Source organism: Podarcis bocagei (assembly GCF_964188305.1).
Source record: "Podarcis bocagei genome assembly, chromosome: 3".
Lineage (NCBI taxonomy): Eukaryota > Metazoa > Chordata > Lepidosauria > Squamata > Lacertidae > Podarcis > Podarcis bocagei.
In genome coordinates, this window is record NC_138127.1 from 52,847,856 (window position 1) to 52,870,493 (window position 22,638).

A 22,638-nucleotide genomic window follows, 5' to 3' on the forward strand; every position below is an offset into this window, starting at 1 on the left:
GCCTGGAAGAGGTGGAGGTGGGAGGCTAAAAAGCTTAGTCTGCACTCAACCTTTGCTGGGGTGAGTTGTTCACTCAGAGCAATCAAGGGTCCAACAATACCTGCCTTCTCTGTGGGATCTGGCATCAGACCACAACCCGACAGTGGGTAAGGATGGGCAATGGAAGACAGTGGTTGTGTCTTTGTGGGAAGGACCCATTTCAGTCTTTCCAATGCAACCAGAGGCATTAAGTTTACTCTTAGGTCTGCCCGGGTGCCCCTCTGCCCTCTCCTTCCCAGCCATCTCCTACTTGGTTGGGAGGGGAGCAGAGATGCCAGGATGCTTTCCTCCACCACAATCACAATGGGCACAAAGAGGAGAATCCTGTGTAATCAGGAGCTCATGTTCTTGTACAGCTTCCCAGTTGGTGTGCACTTTAAGACTGCCATGACGCTTGGTATGCTCACATGCCATTGCTCTCGTCTATCCCTTTAACTTTGGATTCTATAAACATGTGAGTTGAATTGGTGTGAAATCTATGGGAGTGTCTGATTTGGTCAAGGTGTGGCCTGGTCAGTGTGACTGTAGGGCATAACATTTTAACACACAATTACTTCTCTGCTTGGTGATCCTGTTTTAGTTTCAGGTCTTGCCATGTGATGCTCATGTGTTTGATTTAAGACTGGCAATACCACAACTCTTGATGCAACACTGGCACATCTTTTCCTCTGAGATATGGCTGTCGCTGGCTCTTCTTTTCTTTTGGCGCCAGCTTAAAACATGCCTGTTTATTCAAACATTTGGAAATGGTTAGCTTGGGAATTTTATAGATGATTCTCTGTAGTTTTGTGATTGATGTTAACTGATTTTATCTGCTTTTATGTTTTGTTTAATAGATTTGTTGTTTTAAATAATTCTTTATTGCTTCACCCTGAGATCCCATGACAAAGGGTAGGTTATAAATATGTTAAATATTTATAATATAAATATACATATTTTAAATCATACTCACTTTTGCTGAATCCCACTCATAATGTTTGGGGTTTGCTAAGCAGACTTCAGAATCATCCTGCAAGAGTGGACCAGTTGATCTAGAACTGCAGAACTGGATTCATTTCTGCTTTCAATTCTGGTCACCAAAATCTATGACAGTTATCAAGGGTTTGGTGGAATACTGCTCTTTTGAGCCTCCTCAGGACAGTTGGTACTCTGCTCTTGTACTAACTTATAGAGCAGAGTGGTCCAACACATGGCCTGAAGGCCGCATGTGGCCCTTGAGGCCTTTTTTGGCAGTCCTCAGCAACATTTGACACCAACCCTCCCCTCCCAGCCCTTGTACTGCTCTCCCAAAGCCAAGTAATGAGGTGCTGGGCTTTTGAAGGCAGTGTGAGGGCTCTGAAAGGGTCCCAGAGTCCTCCTTCCTCCTTCCCAAAGCCTAGTTAGCACATTACCAGCTTTGGGAAGTAGATGGGAGGGCTCTAAGACCCTTGCAGAGCCTTGTACCTCCTTCCCAAAGCCCAACACTTCACTAAGCTGGCTTTGGGAAGGCAGCATGAGGGCTGCAAGAAAGTGTTAAATTTTGGCCTTGCTCTCCTGTGCGACAAGTGAGTGTACAGCCTGCTGGTTCCATGTTGAAGTACTCTTGTGGTCCACTTGGTATGAAAAGTTGGACTGCCCTGCTATAGGGTGTCCAACAGCTAGTACAGTTTCTATTCAATATATGCTCCTGATTTGATCATTGTGTCAAGTACTTGATTGTTGTAAAGTGAATAATCTCACTCTGATGTAGCCCAGCTTTTTTATTGTTTCCAAAATATTTACCACAATATGCTCAGTGATTTTGGAAATATTTTCAACAACCCAACTAGGGTACCTCATGATTAATACGTTAGTACTTCTGCTGAAGTTCACTTGTTGGACAGCAGCAGTGCTATTATCACTCTCAAAAATTATATCTCTCTTCACTCAGAGCTGATTACAGCAGCAGTAGTCAATATTGTGCTCTCTATATGGTGTTAGGCTACAACTCCCATCAACTCTGTCAGTCATGCTGGGTGGGGCTAATGGTTGTAGTCAGACAACATCTGGAGAGCTCCATGTTGGGTATCTGATATGGGTATGTAAATACTCAGGTGGTTTGACTGCTGGTGCTGACTGTGATGCCTAGAACTAAAATAGGAAGTATGAGTATGGATGCAATCCAGGAACAAAATGCTCAGTTCCGGTGTAGGTTGCTCAGTCAGATCTCTTACAGCTTAATAGTACTTTTACGTATATTTCTGTTTTGACTACAACTGGAATACATTACCTTGAGTTCTAGACAGAGATTAAATAGAGACATAGCAGATTAAATAAACAGTAGACAGGGAGATGAATTCTTTATAGGCATATCACAATGCTTTAAAAATAAAATGCAGGCTTTATATTGCGGTACTGATCCAGTGTTATGAAATAGGGATAGAGATACCTCTATTAAGTGCTTTTTTATGGGGGGACGCAGGGGTACACATACCCCTAAATATTTTGTGAATCATTGTACTTTTGTCCATTTACTGTATTTATTTTTCCCGATTTGAACTATTAAATGGTGATTTTTCTGGAGTCAAAATGAGAGTACCCCTAAACATTTTTAAAGAAAAAAAGCATTGCCTCTATGCATAATATAGCAGGAAGCAGTCTTTCCGTAGCAGGAAGACAGCAAGATGGACTGTATCAAGCAATTCTACGAAACTATAAAAGCTGGAATGAACACAAGAAATGTCAGGGACAGGACACAGCTAAGCCCTGAATAAGCTGGTTTCAGCTTTCAGCTCTGGAGATGGGTAGAAATTTAAAGGGGAAGCTATAAATCAAACTCCTGGGATGTAGCCTATTTAGTCATTATTAGAATGAGCCACCATTGTGTATATTTGGCATGTAGCAATAGAAAGACATTAAAATTATGTATGTCGATAATCAAAATTTCATGTCAAGAAAGATGGATTCTATGATCCCCTGTATGAATTAATCATTTATGCTTCTTCAGTTAGTCACAGGGAGAGGCAGAGGGCTGTGGCTGCTGGTAATGAGTAGGCTTTCTTTTCTAGCTTTAAAAAAGTGATTAGATTTTATTCACACACTTTGCAGCCCAACTTTGCAAATTTAAGTGTCAGAAATTTTATTTTAAATGTAAACAACATTATTCAGGGCTGACTTCTGTACCCAGTACAATCTTCTTGTGCTTGAGTGGCGATGCTGTGCAGAATACAAGCATCTCTCCCATCCGTAGAAACCATCCTTGGGCTCAGCATGCAAAAAGAGAGCAGGAAATAATAGTGGCATTCTAAGCCACATCACAGGAGTATCCCCTCCCCACACCAGAATGCTGTGATAATGACTGATTCAAGGATGCTAAACATCAATTGTCATCTAGGATATGTGGCAAAACAGTAGCTGTTAGGATTAACCAGAGCAAACCTGAATTAGGAATTGAGACTGATCATCTGATTAGCAATGGGGATTAGGGAATTAGCAGATTAGGGAAAGATACAAAATGGATTAGAAAAAACATCTGAGGATATCAGTGTAATCTGGAGTCTGGTCCTAGGCTGAGAGTGCCTCAGATGAGGCACATCCTCTTGATTTAATTTAAATACTTTTATTATTTAATTTTGGGATTGAAAAAAACTTCAAACCTTAGAAGTCTGCAAGCATGTGAAAAAACTTTTTTTGAGGCAATTGTTCTTGCATGGTGGGGAATCTTGGGAGCCGTAGTTTGTTCAGTGTGTTGAGTGTTGTTAGGAGACCTGTTTTCCCCCTCAGGGAGCGTACAGGTTAACATTTACAGACATCCTTTCTCCTGCAGCCACCTGCACCCATCAAGAAGCTTCTCTGGACAGTAGGGGGCTCTCCTGAATAAGGTAGGTTGGGGCATTGTGGGCTGCTGCCAAAATCAGAATTGGATCCTAACATAAATTGAAATAAGGAAGTTCACAGGAAGTGGGTTTCTCCTCCCCCACAGCCCCCACCTGTGTTGTTCAGGAAGGGCCTTTGAACACCTGGAGAAGCTTACAGAGGGAAGGAGGGGACAGGGTACTTTAAGGTTTTTTATTTAAAGGCAGTTATAAACTGCTTAATATTTTGAAATCTTAGCGACTTGGAATTCAAGCCATTACTTTTAGAAATTGTATCTAAAGTGTTTTTTTGGTTTTTTTTGTATTTTATGGTTTTACAGTATGGATTTATGGATAGCTTGTTCAGTTCTTGCTTGGCATAGAATCATAAGGGACAACACAGATCATCTAGTCCAACTCCCTGCAATGCAGGATTTCTTTTGCCCAAGGTGGGGCTCGAACCCATGACCCTGGGATTAAGAGTCTCATGCTCTGCCGACATGAGCGGGAAAGAAGCTATGGTGTATACAAATCTATTAGTATTAACATATATAAATGAAACCCATCAATTAAATAAAAGTATATGAAATGAATTGGGAGACTTGTCTAATGAATTTATAAAAGCCCTGGAGTCTAATACACATGCTCCCTGGTGATAGTAGGTTAAGTCAGATCCATTATTTATTTCATAAAATTTATACACCACTTGATTGTAGAAAACCTCAAGATGGTTTACAATAAAATCACAACCATACTTTAAAACACACAGAAGTCAAAATACTAAAACAGATTAAAATTATCTCATGATGGGGTCACCAACCTGGTGCCCCCAAAGGCCTCTGAACAGAGGCACCAGACTCAGCTGTCTTATTTTAAAGCAATTTCTGTTAAAGGAGCTAGCCTGACTGCTCCTACCTGTCGCTTTTAGCCAAAAGTGAAGTCAGAGCTGTAAATCATTAAGTAGGTTGTGTGGACACCAGGCAATAGTAATCCTTAGGATCTAAATAGGGCTGAGTTCATATCGGTGTAATTGGAGTAACTGCACCAGAGCCCATGCTAGGATATGCCGCAGACTCTGAGCTTTCATTTAAAAAACCCAAATCTCTAGTACTTTTAGATAAGAAGGTATGTCAGACAACCTTTTAAGCTGGGATCACTAACCCAGAGCAGGTGGAGAGGCAATAGCAATGCTTCCTCCAGCTGTGCAGCACAGACCACTTGGTGGAGTTGGAAGGGCCCACCCCCTTGCCACTCTGGTTGGCTGCATTAACTCCACCTCTCCTTTCCAGAGGGAAGGACTTCCCTAGGCAGTTGTGGGACAAAGATGGAAAGAAAAGGGTAGGATAAGTCAACCTCTTTAGGTTTTTGGAGGGTGCATGGACTGAGGGAAAGGTTGAGGCTGTTTCACCTCCTTTGCTTTGGCTTCCCATAGAAATACTTTTGAGAAGGTGGGGGAGAGATTGTTCCCAAGTGGTTTTAATGTGGGACAGTGCAGAGACTTTATCATAATCAAAACATTTCCCCCAAGTGTTCCCAATTTTTTGGGGGGGCACCCACTTTTGGGGACACCCATTTCAGAGACATTTGTATTATCATTACTTATTCCTCCTGTCTGGCCCACAGCAGGGATTGTTCCCAACTTTTTTTAGGAGCACAGTGTGAAGGCAGAAACATGATTATTGTCTCATACATTCCCAATTTTGATCATAGTCACACTTATTTAGGTGAAAAAATAGGGTCCCCACAAAGGATTGCACACAGGACCCCTCAGAACATTAATCCACCACCAACAGTCTTATATAATCTTATCTGGAAGCCACGCAGCAGACAGTATTATAGCACGTAACAATTCAAACATTTGCAGACGACTAAAAGTGTCTATGACTGTGCAATTAGACCACAGGGTTTACTCCATATAATTTACATTTATTAACCCACCTCAGCATTTTTCATATAGGGAAGCTAATATTTTGTCTTGTTTTAAAATTCATTTTTCACCATATATCTCCTTTAAATTAGGTAAGCAACTTGTTAGTTTGTTTTCTGTCTCACAGGATCTGTTTGTGCCCAAGGCAAACTTAAACAGCTGTGTTCCAGGCAGAAATGGGAAGATCATGTGACAGATGGGAAGGGCTTAGGAACCAGTAGGAAACTAATCCCTTTCAGGGCCACTTCAGGCAAATATCATACTACTCAGCAGTAGGTGAGTGGAGGGAAATGACGGGCCAATAAACTATCTTTTGCTTCCAAGGACTAGGTGAAAATGCATACAGCTTTAACGTACCTTTGCCAACGTTTTGAGCTTGTGGCCCCATTCTAATGAATATCTAGCAGCATGCATTTCCTGCCTACTCCTTAACTAATGCATTTTTAAGAAGCCCAACTTTTTTTTGTTGTAGAGGGGGGAATTTCTACCTTCTCCACAATTTATAACATAGGAAAAGAAATTCATTTGGACCATCTTAGCATTTTCCTGGCAAATTAATAGCACTATATCCTGTCATATATCTCTCAGCCTTGATGGTAAGTTAAAAAACAAAACTATAAAGTGCAGAGAGAGAAGCGGAGAAAACAGGATTCACAGGGCTCTTTGGGTATTTGATAGATTTCCCAACCTCTAGCATATGGTGGTGCTAGTACTTTATTTTTCAGCCAGCCAGCCAGCCAGTCAGCATGATTATTCATTTTACAGTTCTATCAGCCTCATAGTTACTGCCAGAAAGAGAATCTCATCATAGCTGAAAATACAAGCACACATGCAGCAGAAACCACTCAATGGGAAAGACATTTTAATGTCTCTTGCTCCAGCTTTTGTCTCAGAATGAGAAGATTGGCTGCAACTCAGATGATCCTGTCAAAGTAGGTGACTATCTTACTTTCTTGAATGTTTGTGGTATTGGCTTTTTTTTAAAGACTGCTATAAGTTAAGTACACACCTAGGAGTTATGTGTGTGATGTGGGATATAGTTACTCATTTTCCCGTAGCAGTGAATGCATCCAATGATTGCATTCCCACCCCCCTGAATAGTGGCTGAGGACGGTGTTGCTATCTGGAATCTGTGTCTCCGGCTGTGGAAAACTGACATCTGGAGCAGTAATTACTGGGGATGTAGGGGAAAAAAAATAAGTGCTTCCTTTTTCACAGAGCAGGAATAACAGTCTGTCTTCAGCACTCTGGGTGAAAAAATGTTTTTAGAACTCACTTGGTTGAAGTGTCATATTGTAAGGATACCTGCAGGGAACCACATGGATCTTTCCATTCAGTTATTTATGAATGAAGCCAGAAGCAATTATGCGACTTCGGGCTTCAAAGGCTGTTTTAACTTTGTGTGTGTGGCATGTGTATGTGTAAAGGTAACGTTAAGAACATCACCCTCTACGCAGTTCTGCAGCAAGACGAACTTTCAGCTGCAAAGCAAATTAATTCACCTTTCAGTTTAGCTGGCATTAAATACAGCAGATGTTTTAGAGTGAAAAATGTACCATGTAAGCAGACCACTGTCTAGGCAGACAGGACAATTCAAGCTTCTTTCACCTGCAAGCTCTAAATTCAGGCTGAGCGTGATCAGTGCAGCGCTGTGGGATTGGCTCTTAGTTGCTTGGCTGCCAAAATTCAAATGACTCCCAGAGCGAGAGCTTCAGGGTCTACAGGTCAAGTTGGGAGTGAAGTTCTTTGTGCAATATCACTTGGAAGAACGGTGTGTTCTCAACTGTACAGAAAGCATTGAAATGTCGGAGTGGATGCCCTATCCCCGCTCCCCAATTTATCTTAATTCATGAAAGAATTATGTCTAATATTAAATATAAAAGAGAATGTGTAGGCATATACGCATGGGGCACATGTAAAATACTAACAGTGTAATTCTAACTATCCCCTATCAGAAATCCTATTGCAGTCAGTAGGGCACAGATAAGTGGAGTGCAGGGGTCGGGAGAGAATTAAAGCCAAAAATTAATTCAGTCAATTCATATCATAACACAAGCGGAGTTTACAACAGAGGAAAAACAGTCACAAACAAAAGGGGAAGAGAGGTTGCTTCTTTACATGCTTTTTGGAGGTAGGATTGAAGTGGCAGTCCTGTGCCCTTACCGGGGAGTAATGCCCATGGAATTCAATAGGACTTCCTTCTGACTTACTGTGGTTAGGATTGTGCTGCAAGTCAGGCAAGAAAGAGAAGGCGAGGGTTTAAGCAAATGGATCAGCACTACCTGTATTTTAAAATCCCCCTTTGTAAGTTTGTGGGGGGAAATACAGAACTGATATTTCTGTTTACCTAATGGAGCATTTTATCCCTCTTTTGTATCCTATACTCAAATGGCACCAGGGTGAGTTCTCTCATCTTGAGTTAACTTGGCCACCCATATCATCCCGCAAAGCGATAAAGGTGATTTTACCATGATGTTTGGTAGACAAACTGTAAACCTGTGGGCTCAGCATCTTCTTAGAACGCAGAGGAAAAGGTAGTGGTCAACTTGGACAGGACGCTTCCTGAAAACCTTTGGTCACACTTTTAAGACTAACATGTAACAGAATAATTACACTCACTCTGTATTAAGACTTATGCATTAGTTTTTTGATAAATGGGGGTGGGGGGTGGGGAGACATTTTTTCAACAACATAGGAATTCCTATTTTTCAACATCTCCATGAAATGGATTATGTATCCTTGCTGCAGCCTTACACCAGGTGACACCAGTTGTCTACTTAATCCAGTGTTGTCTACTCCAGCAGGAGTTTCCCAGGGTCTCAGATATTTCCCATCATCTGATTCTTTTAACTGAATATGCCAGAAACTGAACCTGGGATCATCTGCATGCAAAGCAAGTGGTCTGCCAGTACCACTGAGATATGGGCCCTCCCCACCAAGGAACTTTGCTTTAACATTGTATACTTGCACTGCTAGATGGCTCTAATTTGAGAATTTAGATGTGTTGCTTCAGCACTTGGGATCCCTGTGGTCCAAATGTACCCAGTACAACAGCTTACATTGATTTTCCCTCCAAGCTACACACCTAACTGGGGCTTACGTGGAAGCAGCACAAGCTTGTGCAGCCAACATGACTAGGTAGGTGTGTGTGTGTGTGTGTGTGTGTGTGTGTGGTTCTTCTCTTTTTCCTGGTTGGTTACTAGACCTGCCAAGGCTTCATTACCCTGTTACTGGTGTTCTGTGTTGAATTAATTGCATTTTGTTTTAATTGGCTGTAGTGATACAGTTACCACTACTAATTCTCATTTGCTATTACTCCATGGTGTGGGTGCATCTCTGCTAGCTACTCTTAAAGTGGTGCCAATCTGCTACATATATACATTATTTCTTCCCAAAGAAATAAAACAAGACAAATGCCTAAATGAGGCATAACAAAAGTAGGAGTCCATTCTACTATCCTGTCAAGAAATATGCAAATACCACCTAGCCAGGAATACCATTTTATGTAACATAGGTTGCAATCCTACACCCACTTAGCTGGGACAAACCGCACTGGACACAATCTGAATAGACATGCATATGACCTATCTAATTGAAATGGGATTCTGTTTTAGCCATGCCAAGTTGTTTATTTTCCTCTCACTGATCTTTGAATTGAATATCCATACAAGTTACATACATTCATACATTTCAGGCCATCTCTGCATTCTGAATTTTTGAAAACAAGAATTGAGATGTTGCTTCATCCCCGACCAGCCCATGACCTGGAGACGCAGTTGAGCAGCTTTTATTGAGAAGCTGCCTACATGTCCAGCAGAAATGCACGGAGCTGTACTCCTTTAGATTGCTGGCGGAGGATCATGTGTTTAAATGCTTCCTGGATTTCATTTCTTGCACAAAGAAATCTAGTTTGTGGGTAAAGACTGTAGCACCATTTCTTCTATCTAAAGGACATTTTTAAATGACTCCTATTAAAAACATAGGGATGCGGGTGGCGCTGTGGGTTAAACCACAGAGCCTAGGACTCAGAAGGTCAGTGGTTCGAATCCCCATGACGGGGTGAGCTCCCGTTGCTGGGTCCCTGCTCCTGCCAACCTAGCAGTTCAAAAGCACGTCAAAGTGCAAGTAGATAAACAGCGTTTCCGCGCGCTGCTCTGGTTTGCTAGAAGCGGCTTAGTCATGTTGGCCACATGACCCAGAATCTGTACGCCGGTTCCCTTGGCCAATAAAGCAAGATGAGCACCGCAACCCCAGAGTCGGTCACAACTGGACCTAATGATCAGGGGTCCCTTTACCTTATTAAAAAACATACTTTACCCCAGTATAGTCTGAAGTGATGTAGTTCCACAAAAAACACAAGAGCTTACCTGTAGTTTGAAGGTTAGCAAATTTCTCTCAGTCTGATTTAGAAACAGTGCCTTTATAAACTTTTCGGATCTGAATTGGTATTTCAGGCTTTCCCAAATAGTATTCTGGACATATGATTCAGAGATGACTTCACACTGTGAACTGAGCCCTCTGATGACCTTGAACTATTAATCCTCCCCACTCTTCCTATTGAATACAGCTTTGTGCTCCTTATATAAGCAAGAGGTCATGGCCACAAGACTCAACCCATAGCAGGAAGGCTGCATTTGTTGCAGAAGTTCTCTGTAGCATCCATGTGCATATCACATGTGTTCATTGGAGCTAGTCAAGTCTGGTATTTTTTGGGTATATTACCGTATTTTTCCGTGTATAAGACGCCCCCATGTATAAGACGACCCCTATTTTTTAAAAACCCAAAATTAAGAATTTAAGTTGTTTAGCTTTTGGGGGGTGGGCTGGGGGAGGTCACTTCCGCCAATCGCTCACTCGCCTGCCCGCCACTGCTGATCGCTTGGCACAGCCACTGCCGATTGCACACCTCGCCGCAGCCGCCAATTGTCTGCTCACTCACTGCCACCAACATCCCACCTGCCCACTTGCTGCAGCCACCAATCGCCTGCCCATCACCTGCCCGTCTTGCCACAGCCACCAATCACCCACCCAATTGCCGCTGCCAATCTCCTGCTTACTGCTGCCATTAATCGCACATCCCGCTCTGTATTCACTATCCATGTATAAGATGGCACCCAATTTTTGCCTATTTTTTTTAAAGCAAAAAGCATTGTCTTATACACGGATTTCACTAGACATAGAAATCTAGATGAAAATCCAAGCTGGCATCTCTAGTATCAAAACAGCATGTTTCTATCTGCATACCTTATAGCCAGTGTGGGGAACCTTTGGCTCTCCAAATGTTGCTTTACTACAATTCCCACTGGCCATGCTTTTTGGGGATGGTGGGAGTTGTGTGTCAGCAACATCTGCAGAGCCATACCTGCCTTATAGCAAGGTAGAGCAGAAGGAATTATATGCATTTTACACAAACTTGTTACCTCCCACATCGTTTTGCATACTTTAATTGTTTTCCTCGTTTTTGCAATTTGTGCCAACATTTTATAAATCACAAGTTTATTTAGGTTCTAATGAGGCATTTCTCCTAAATCTTGAAAATGAAGAATACCAAATAGGAAGAATACCAAATAGTAAAGAGATGCCTTGGTACTGATGATATAATATTAAAGCCCTATTGCATGCTCTAACACCTGTTTTTTTCCTGCGGTTTGTGTTTGGTTAGAGGTACTGCTTGTGGTTCTGCTGATCTGAAAGACCTGTAGGAAATGAAAACTACTGTAGCTTCATTGGCTATTAAGGACAGCTGCAGTGAAATATATGCATTCCTGATGTTATTTAAAGTACTGTGTGTGTGTGTGTGTGTGTGTGAGAGAGAGAGAGAGAGAGAGAGAGAGAGAGAGAGAGAGAGAGAGTGTTCTAATGCCCACCTACAGGAATGTCAACCATGGCCTGCATTCAGCTCACCTTGTATGCCAGTGGAAGCCAGCACAAAGGCTCTTGCTAACACAGTGGAGCTTTCCCCGCAGGCACCCCCATGTCTCCCATTCCACTCCGGAGGGTCAGGCGAATCTACAAAACCCAGTTGGAGGAGAGGGGAGATTTGGCAAGCAGAAATGCTTGTGATGATGGAGTGATCAGAAGACTGACATTTCATTTCTCCCCATACTATTAACAAGTTAACCATATTGTTACACAGTATAAGCAGATATACTGGGTTGTAGGAACTAATGAAGTTTAGGAAGCTGCACTTGATTTATAGCTCTCCTATCAAATTGAGATGAAATAAGGCAGTCCAGGTGATGTAGAGTTTCTTGTAAGAAAAGGGCATGTTTGTTTAGGAATGTTTAAACAATTGGTGCAACTATCAATACAGTTTGGAGAAGGCATGGAAACCTAATCCCTGGTATAGGTGAACAGACTATTGTGGGTGACTAGATTATAGTTGCAGATGCTGTGGACTTTCTGACTTAGGGTCATAATGGGTCCTTAACTTTGTGTCTTGCCCCTCAGTGTAAGAAAACAAACCAAGGTATTTGTCACTGCATATTTGAGAATGTTAAAAGCATGAAAGAGAGGCTCATGCCATGAGCCCCACAGTATTGTTAGGATCAGGCTTAGGCTGGCAGACTGACGCAGGAGATGAAGAAGAAACAGAAGAGGGGGCTGAATGGCGGGAACCTGCTTTGAAAGAGGGGACCTCCTTTTTCAACCCTGATGTCAGGTGGTTTGGAAAGGGGAGAAGGGATACCAGCTCTTTCCTCTTACCTTTTTGCAACATGGAGATCCTCAGTGGAGGCTGAAGAGGGCGTGGATCAGCTGAGGGGAACGTCTGAACAGGAGGTGGTAGTGATTGAACAGGAGTCTGAACAGGAGGGTGCGGTCTTGGTACATAGAACCAGGCATGGTCTTTGCAGATGGGAGCAGACCCACCAGTTCTGACAGAGCACATGTTTGCAAGCTTAGCATTCCTGTGAGGCAAGAGTCTCATGAGCAAGCATGCTGTGCCTTATCCCCAAAAGCTGGTGGGAAGGGTGGGGAAGCTGTTGGGTCATCTTTGTCACTTCCGTACAGTTCTGTATTTCTTGTCTTGCTCTTGAAGTCCTGAAGTGACTCTAGAGTACAGTGTCTGCTGTTGAGCCTGTACCATTACTTGTCTGAATAAAGATCTTTTCCTTATTTACAAGTAAGTGTGTGTGTGTGTGTGTGTGTGTGTGTGTGTGTGTGTGTTGGGTGGGAGCCAGGATAGGCCTGCTGTATCTTTGTGGTTTGCCCTTTGCTGATGTGGTGTTGCTGTTGCTTCTGAACTTGTGGGAAGTCCATTACACTGTCAGCATTGCCAATTTTCATGTTTAATGCAAAAGGAATCTGGGTGCATTTTCTCTTGCTGCTGCTCATATTGGGCACAGTTCTGATACAGTGCCACAGAAATATGGAGTTGTTGGCATCTGTTTCTCACTCAAGAGACAATGGAGTGTGGCTCCAGTGGTGAAGTCAAACCATTGAAGAATCACAGCGCCTGCTATGGGGGGAAGCCTTCTTAACTGTGGCCGTTAACTGAAATCTGACATGAGCAAAGACCTCCCTGGTCAAGTTTAAATTACAGCAAATGATCAGGGCAAATTGGTGGGCATGGAGAGATGAGCAAGAGCACAGGTTTCAGTGAGGAAGATGCTAGGTTTCACAAGCTGCTCAAGAAACATGACTTCCCACACTCAGCGCCTGCTCCAAACAGCTGTGAGCCTGCCTTGCATGCTAAGGGCAAAATCATCCCCATAGTAAATGGTTTTCCCAGTTCATAAAAATGACTTAACAACCACTAATGTATAAATATAAGCCACAATTCTGATGTTGGCTACATGTAGTTCAGTGGAACTAAAGCAGTGGTAGGGGAACCCTTTTTGGAGCAGGGGCCACATTCCATTCTAGGCAGTCTCCTAGAAGTCACATGCCAGTGGTGGGCAGGGCCAGAGGTACAAGGAGGTGGAGCAACAAAGTCAGATAAAATATCTGCATAATAGGCTAGTTTTACACACCCTCCTCTATACCCCTCTAGGCAAGCAAGTTCAACATTCCAGCCAGGCAACACTCAAGCAAGATGTAAAGCAGGAACAGTGAGAGTTGTGGGCTGGAGAGAGGAGATGTGGCTGAGGAGGGGTGTGTGACTTGAGGACAGTCCTGAAGACCAGACAGAGAGCATGGAAGGTCACAGGTTCTCTACCACTGGACTAAACATTTATGACCAAAGTAATTTTTGATTAGTAAATGTTCTGAATTCCTTTTCCTGACTCAAAACTACCAGTATTGAAGGTTTTCTTGGTAATAAATTAAACATGTACACTTTTAGTCTATAGTTACAAGCATTCAGTGAAATGGCATAACAGAAAATGAGAGAACTTTATGGAAAAGGATACAGAAAAGTTAATTATAATATAAATCATATATAGAAACCTCATTTGGCAAATAACACCCCATTTTATATTTTCTTAATCTGGCAGGAGAGGGAAGCTCTGTTTTCTTAATAAGGGCAAATCTCAAAGATTTTCAAGCCAGCAATGAGCAAATCATTCTTGGCAAATATATTCTTGGGTGGTGTATACAATGGATGAACCCTGATCCTCAGGACACTGAGATTCAGTATGTCTCCTCCAGAAGGAGAAATCTGTGATTTAAGCCCTGGAAAGTTCAGACCCAGTTGGAATATACATCTTCTTTAGCTGAGTCAACACAGAGGTAGTAAAGAGTTCAAGAGCTTCTTAAAATTCAATTGCAGATGATAAAAATACAGACTTCATCTTCAAACTATAAATGGAAGAGTTTGGGACATTTTAATGAAGATCTCCTTTTATCCCACCAGATATATCAAAATCTACTACTGTGAGCAACTTACTCATAGGAAGATTCAGCATAAATCTTTGAGAGAGAATTTTCAGTCAAGGTTTGGGGAGTAAGACATAAGGAAGATAAGGATGAAAAAGACCCATAACTCAGTGGCAAAGCATGTGATCTGAATGCAAGTGAGCACTAATTTGTCTCCTAAAGGTCATCTAAGGGACCTTGAGATCCAGGAAAGTTATTTTCCCACCACACTCCCAGTACTGGACTGTAGATGGATTGCTGGTTTGGCTCCAGATAAGGCATGTACTCGTATTTTAAACCAGTAGTCTCTTAATAACAACCTAGACAGGAGGAACTCTTATTAGAGATATATACCACCAATGAAGGTACTAGTGCAGCTTGTTCAGGTACAGCCTAATTTCTCTCTTCAGCAATGTACCTTTCATATTTAGATGGTTGAACTCAATCCTAAAGCTATACTGAGATGTTTATTAATAACCCTCTGCCATGTGAGATGAATCCATAATGAAGGAAAATGTGATTTAAGTGACTTTATACCATCCCATTCCTTTCTGGAAGCAAGGACAAACTATTCCAAAATATTCTTATGATGTGCTTTGCAGATGTGGAATTTTGTGGTTACAAAGAGCATTAAGAAATTATTTGTGAATTAGCACTCTAACTAGTCTTCTAAAAAGACAGGCTGGTGGGCTTATCCAGGAGTAGATGTCTAGTGGTTGAAGGACTCTGCTCAGACTCTTGGAAAAGACTTGTTTCTGATCAGCAGATCTTATGCAGCCCTTCATCAGGAACAGACCCACACATTGCACAAAACACCACTGAGGAATATCCCTTTAATAAAATACTTAGTTTCCTACAATGAAACCCAGTGTTGGAACACTAATAAGCATTGGGTTTTGTTCAAACGGAACTAGCAGTTCCCAGAACTATATCCTTATGGGGCAGATGATGCAGAACAGACACAATTTTATACCATCTAAGCTACAACATAATGAGGCTAGAGTCATTGAATTGAAACTGAATAAGTGCCTTTGACTTCAGTCAGTGTTCATCAGTTTCTTCACCCTAACTGATTCAGGGCTGAAGACCTAATTCAGTTTTGACTGGTACTGGTAACACAAAAGCCTGAAGGGTACAATTTTTAAAGAAAAAAATCAATGTTGCATGGTAAATAGAATCAGATGGACCAACAACTATGAAATTACACAGTTCATTTCCAGGTAAATGGTGGATTGCTTTTCCAACTTAATATTTAGTTCTTTTTAATTGGGCATTTGAAACATGCCACAGAGTGCGTGCAGAGTAGACCACACAGATGGAAACACTGAAGCGACGCAAAAATATATTTGCATGGTTTAATAACAAAACTCCTCTAACATAAATCTTACATAGTGTTTATAATCATCACCCATCCATTCACCAGGGAGGCAGAGTAAGGTACATACAGCACATTATATACCATTCACAATTGCTGACACAATTGCTGACACAGCTAATTACAGCAATTTATCAGCTCCCGTTGCTTGGTCCCTTCTCCTGCCAACCTAGCAGCTTGAAAGCACATCAAAGTGCAAGTAGATAAATAGGTACAGCTCTGGTGGGAAGGTAAACGGCGTTTCCATTGTTAGCTGATTAGTTGTACTGCAGAAGCCGTGCTGAGGAGACCACAAATTACAAGGAATGCAGAAGTAACTTTTGCTAGGTTTTAATAACAAAAACAAAAACAAAAACTCATTTTACATTAATTATAATATATCAATGACCTAACCACCAACCCATCCAACAGGGTACTGAGAGAGCTAGGTGGTGCTCTTTATATACTATACCCAACAGCTTAATCACCACAACTTAACAGCACCTGCTATACTGCTTCACAGCTGTAAAACTAGGTCACGTTATTTGCTCTGGCCCTTTAAGAAATACACATTTTGTGGAACAATAATGAACCTTCAAAATTAAAGAGACCATTCAACATCCGTGCGCTGCTCTGGTTTGCCAGAAGCGGCTTAGTCATGTTGGCCACATGACCTGGAAGCTGTATGCTGGCTCCCTCAGCCAATAAAGCAAGATGAGCACCACAGCCCCAGAGTCGTCCGGGACTGGACCTAACGGTCAGGGGTCCCTTTACCTTTATCAGCTAATTACAGTGACTTATCAGCACCTGCTACACAGCTGTAAAAATTAGGTCAGGATATGCCTCCTGTCTTTTAAAGTGGTACACACAATAATGAACAATAACAATAATGAACCCTAACATTTAAACAAACTATTCAACACTTTTTTGTCCATTGCCTCATCAAAGGCAATGGATCTGAAGAAGTATCTGAAGAAGTGTGCATGCACACGAAAGCTCATACCAAGAACTAACTTAGTTGGTCTTTAAGGTGCTACTGGAAGGAATTTTTTTATTTTGACTATGGCAGACCAACACGGCTACCTATCTACTACAAAGGTCTTAAGCAACTGGAAACTTTCCTTTATGCCCAGTACATTATCGTACTATTGTTCCTAGATAACATTGACTGATTCATTTTAACATTGACTAACTCATCTTATTCTTTGCAACAATCTTCGTTTTTGTGATTTGTAGATTGTGAGTTGACTATTAGTCACTTCTTAATCAGACTGTGCTTCTGTGGCTCCTTTTACTCTTATTCCATAGGTCAACTCACTTGTTGTTTTTGTGTTTATTGTTTTTGAACTTCATCCAGCATATCAGTATCTTTCTGGCAGTGTTGAGCCTGGAATGTCATGTGAAAGTACAAAGGCAACAACCAGTTCATTTATTACCTTGTTTGCCTCTTTCCCTTGGCCAACTCTTGGTTCCCTTCCTTTCACTAGAGATGCTGTTGCTGCCACAAACCATCCCAGTCCATATCCCTAAAACTACATATTTGAAAAGCAGACAACCAAGAAAATGTTTCTCTTCCCAAATAGACCTGTGAGATCACTACAGTCATCAGATGATGCTTTGCTGACAGTGTTGTGATCTGCAGAAATCCATCCAGCAAGAACATGGTCGCATGCACTTTGTGGAATGAACTTCCCTGTGCAATGTGATAGGCCCACATGGTGGCTTGTTTCAATAACCTATCTTTTTGCACAGGCATTCTCAGATCATTGATGCCAACTTTTAACTGACCTCCAAGCTCTCATGTGGATGTTCTAGAGTGATGGAGTTCTAGAGTATGGGGAACATCACTGAAAAGGAATTCTCTTTTGGTATTGCACCATGACCTCCCTCCAGAGGCAACACACACGATAATAAAATACATCAGAATGATCTTTGCAAATGTAACTGATATCGGAGGGAGAATGCACCAAATTTTTTAAAAAGAAAGATGCAGATGACGACGACCACACTTGGTCTTGAACTTACTATTGGAGAGATTAAATCAAGAGAGAAATTATTCCATATCATTTCCATTTCAGCTGTTGCCCAGTATAATGTGTGTGAAGCACTGAATTTTTTAAAAAAGCACTATATGAATGCTAAAAACTATTATGATCATAAAGAGGTGTAGTTCTAGGTACCCTTTTGTGATCCTTACCACAAAATCATGATTCCATCGCAGTGATGATTTCATAATAAATACGCAGGTAATTGGTTCTGCCTACATGATTGCAAACTTTTAAAAAGCAACACTGTAACCAACATAAAAGCTGCTTCCATGGTGTTCTGTCATACTTAAAGCACCATTGAACTAAGCCTGTGTGATACTGATGATAGTACATCGTATTCATATAGCCCTTCATTTATTATTTTTATTTATAATACAGAGAGTGCTTAAAGCACATTATGGGGAGTGCTTCCCATAATCTCAGCAATTGCTTGCAACCCTGTTGCACAGCAGGCCACCACTATCTCCATAATGCAAATGGGTGGTGGCTAAGGCTGTGAGGCAGTCCCCTACCTATGGCTATCTAGTAAGTTGACAGGGGACATGTCTCAGCAAGCCTCCTTGGTAGACGGGTGTTTCACATACAAATGTTCTAGTCTCGTGGATTTTTGGAAATGGCATGTCTTAAAATGTTTTTTGTTTTTTTTACTGAATATAATCATGATCAAAATATACACATGTAATACTGCAATAGCTCAGCAAAATATGCACTTATAACATGGCGATGTGGAAAATATGAGATACACACACATACAGTCGCACTTTTCTTCCGTTTCGGTTAATTAGTTAATAATTCTAACCATGACCAAACTAGCACACATATAACATAAACTCAAGAAGCAAACAAAGAAGAGGAGGAGATAGTATGGAGTTTTGGAGGAAAGACATGCTCAGCACTCTAGTCTGATCTTGCTCTCTGGCCTCGCATTGTAAACTTGGCCTCAGTAACATACAGCTGGTATGAACTTAGTGAATGGCTAAGTTAGGGAAGAGCCAAAATACAGTACATGTCTAAGCACAGTCACATGCAAACACAGAGATGGGAAGAGGGAGCAGATTTCTAGGGAAAGGACCTCTAGAAGGTAGGATTGAGAGTAAAAGTTGCCTTTCCCAGCCCCGATTGAAAATAAAATAGCAAGCAATGAAAAACACTGTGGAATTTCAAAAGGCGTGCATCAGGAGGCTGGGTTTTTTACTGCAGCTTTCTTATACTGTCTTCAGAAATTATTCCATTAAACTGTTATGGCTGGAATTTAACTCAAAGGTCCAGCTCACCTGTGAAAATTGCATGAGACTGAAATAGTGACTTTTCAGACTCATCAATCCTAAGAAATTTTGCATGGAAAAATAGCCATGGATTAAGCAATTGAATAGTGTTTTGTTTTTTTGGTGTGTGTGTGTGTTTTGTATAGAAAACTGCTGTTAACAAGTAGACCTCTTAGTGTATACAGTCTTTCAAGCTTCACAACTTAAAAGCATTTAACTGCAGAAAGATTATTGTTGCCAGCAGAGGAGAGATAAAATCAAGGAGATTTTGTTGTACATGCTTTCTCTTGAGAGTTTTGCCCTAGCAAAGCTTTAATTATGAGAGCTGCAGATGTACTTTATACTTTTTTGTGCTATGTTATACATGTATAAGTTGGGTAAATTAGGGTGAAATCTTACCTAAGAATTTCTTCGTGACTGCATATAGAATCAAGCTATCATTCAACAAAGCCCACAATTTGCAAGTAAAATAATTATGACCTATTCTTACAGGGGCAAATATAAATAAGTCTTCTCTCGGACAAGTATTGATTTACATATAATAAGACTATTATTCTGGCCTGCCACTGCTCAGCCAAAATGGAGCTCTTCTTCATGCCTTGGTACGCCATTTGAATAACAAGATGGTGGGTTAGATAAGCTTTTGGTCTGATCCCGTATGGCTTTTAATATCCTTTTAAAACATACATTTGCAACAAAAATAGAAAGTGTGGGAAATCATAATAAAGTAAAGGTGAGAGTGAGGAACCGTGATCACATCCTTCATCCTGCATAGCAATGAAACAGTTTATTAAAGAGGCTGACATAGCTTGTGGCGATGGGGTTCTCTAAAACTACATTTGAGACTAATTGCACCAGCTTGGTTAAAGAGACTGTATCACAGTAAGGTAATTGTACACTAATAGCATCCCTGTTCTGTCTCTTTGGCCCAATACCACAAAAATCCCTCAAACCCAGTCTCAGTATGATTTCTTTACGGATGACAACCACCCCCTCACTCTGTCCCTCTGAACTTGGCTAGTGCTGCATCAAGTACCCAAGTGGACACAGATGGCTTTGCTCAGGCCATCTACCCATGTTTCAGTTGTACGTGCCAAATTGCCCCCCCCCCCCAGCCACTGTCAAATGAATGGTGGATGTTTTCTTCTTGGCAGATCTCACATTTAGCAACACCACCACCTGACCAGAGGGTCAGCTGGCCAGCACCCTCTGATTCTGAAATATCCTGGAGGGAGACTACAGACAAGGGTAATTCTCCCAACCTACCCCACCCCCACCATTGCATATCCACTACTTGTGAATATTCAGAGTAGCCCTACCTTCTTAAACTTTGGCTGAATTGTGCCCATTGTATCTACAGTCATACCTCGGCTCCTTAACGCCTTGAGAATCAAATGTTCCGGCTCCCAAATGATCAAAAACCGGGAGTGTGTGTTCTGGTTTTCGAACAATTTTTTGGAAGCCAAACATCTGGCACAGCTTTCGCTATTGTTTCTGTCATGTCTGCACAATCAAAAACTAATCGGAAGCCGCGCCTTGGTTTCCGAATGTTTTGGAAGTCGAACTGAGTTCTGGAACAAATTCCGTTCAACTTCCGAGGTATGACTGTATAGTGTAGATCAATGTTCAGATAACTAATATGCAAAATTAAACTAGATAACGCTCCAGATCTGTATTTAATGCCCATTCTGTTTCACAACACACTTGTCTTTGAATCCATTGCTATTGATAGTATCTAATAGGTTGAGGATATTGCTCTTGGCTACTGTCATAGTAAAAAATAAGAATGATCAGCAGAAAATTTGTTGTGTTACCAAGAGATTTTACTGCTTTTTAAACAAAAATACTCAGTAATAGGGATTTGCTATTCACAACAATGTGGAAATAATTATATCCTATCACTAAAGGGAGCTGATATGTTTCAATATGTATGTGTTTCAATATGTATGTATTTAGAATTCCCTATTCTCATCCTAAATGAAAATAAAAGTAATGTCTTTAATGAAATTGAAGAAAGCTTCCCTTTGAATTGAGTGTGGCCAGTTATCTAGCTTAAGTGTGACAAGATCCTATTGTGAATGGTTCCTTGGCAGACAAGTAACATTGCATATCACAAGGAGGAAATGCCAAAGCATTTTTGGCTGGTACAAGCAGAAAATGGGGCCAAATAAATGCTTCAGTGAGAATAACACTAAGGCCAGTTCACACAACCTTTTTAATGTCGTGAGGTATGTGTGAAATGATAATTCTCTGAGTGGCATGGGACTGAACTATGTTAATGCAGCCCTCATGTTACTGCAGTAACATCATAATCTGGCTTGAATTCAGTGTGGTGTAGTGGTTAAGAGCGGTAGTCACGTAATCTGGGAAACCGGGTTCGCGTCTCCGCTCCTCCACATGCAGCTGCTGGGTGACCTTGGGCCAGTCACACTTCTTTGAAGTCTCTCAGCCCCACTCACCTCACAGAGTGTTTGTTGTGGGGGAGGAAGGGAAAGGAGAATGTTAGCCGCTTTGAGACTCCTGAAGGGGAGTGAAAGGCGGGATATCAAATCCAAACTCTTCTTCTTCTTCTTCTTCTTCATGCAACATAGTGCCTGAGTGGTAAAGGCACCTGGAGTAATTTTGCATATTTTAATTCTGTCCATCGGTTATGAAATCAAATGGAAAGCTCCATTGCACAAGAGCACCTCCTTCCCTCTGCATATATCCCACTGAGTGCTATCCTCCTGAAACTGAAACTCCTGAAACTCCTTTGCACTGTGTCCAATGGGACTTACTAATAAGTATGTTTTGGACTGCATTTAAGAGAGTGAAAGGCAATTATTGATGGTACTGGGCACACCATTTTTACAGGATCTATGGATCACAAAAATAAGCTCAATGTGATACAGGTTGAGATTATGAACATCCTTCCAAAAAAAATCTGTTATGGTGTTAGCTTGCCATTTGACTTGTATCAAAGGACATTAAAAAAACCGCTTTAATTATGTTTCATAAATGTGAGGATGCAGCAGGTTTGTTCAGCAAGAAACTTGAATAATCACTGGGGTAAAATATAAATTAGGATGCCCAAACCTTTTATTGAGAAAAGTGCATTAATCTACCTTCATGATGTTAATATATTTTGCAGAATCTCCAAAAGTTCACTGGGAAGAAGATGATTTTTCTGAGTTCTATGATTCAGAAATAACATTGAAATTAATGGTGTCTCTAACTTGGTAGCTACCTGAATTTAACTTGATTGAATGTCAGAGTAATGTGTAGGTTGGGATCCTTTCAGTTTTACCTCATGTCTGTTCTCATGTTTTAATCTGCAGCAATCCTTTGAATTAAATAATACAAAGGCAAGACAGGCATGTGCAATAGCTTTGTAAATGATCTCAATATGAAACAATTA

General features: G+C 41.2%; 1 protein-coding gene across 5 annotated transcripts in view; it reads left to right on the top strand.

Annotated features, from left to right (window-relative positions):
- The window catches only part of ESR1 (estrogen receptor 1), a 210,635-nt gene that overhangs the window by 15,261 nt on the left and 172,736 nt on the right, over positions 1-22,638 (top strand). For 2 of the 5 annotated variants that reach the window (XM_081187204.1, XM_081187203.1), the window contains exon 1: positions 6,074-6,710. The exons of the other annotated variants lie outside the window; for them this stretch is intronic. The gene's annotated coding sequence lies outside the window, so the exon portion shown is untranslated. Of the gene's footprint in view, positions 1-6,073; positions 6,711-22,638 lie in introns of those variants that run through there. 5 annotated transcript variants of the gene reach the window in all.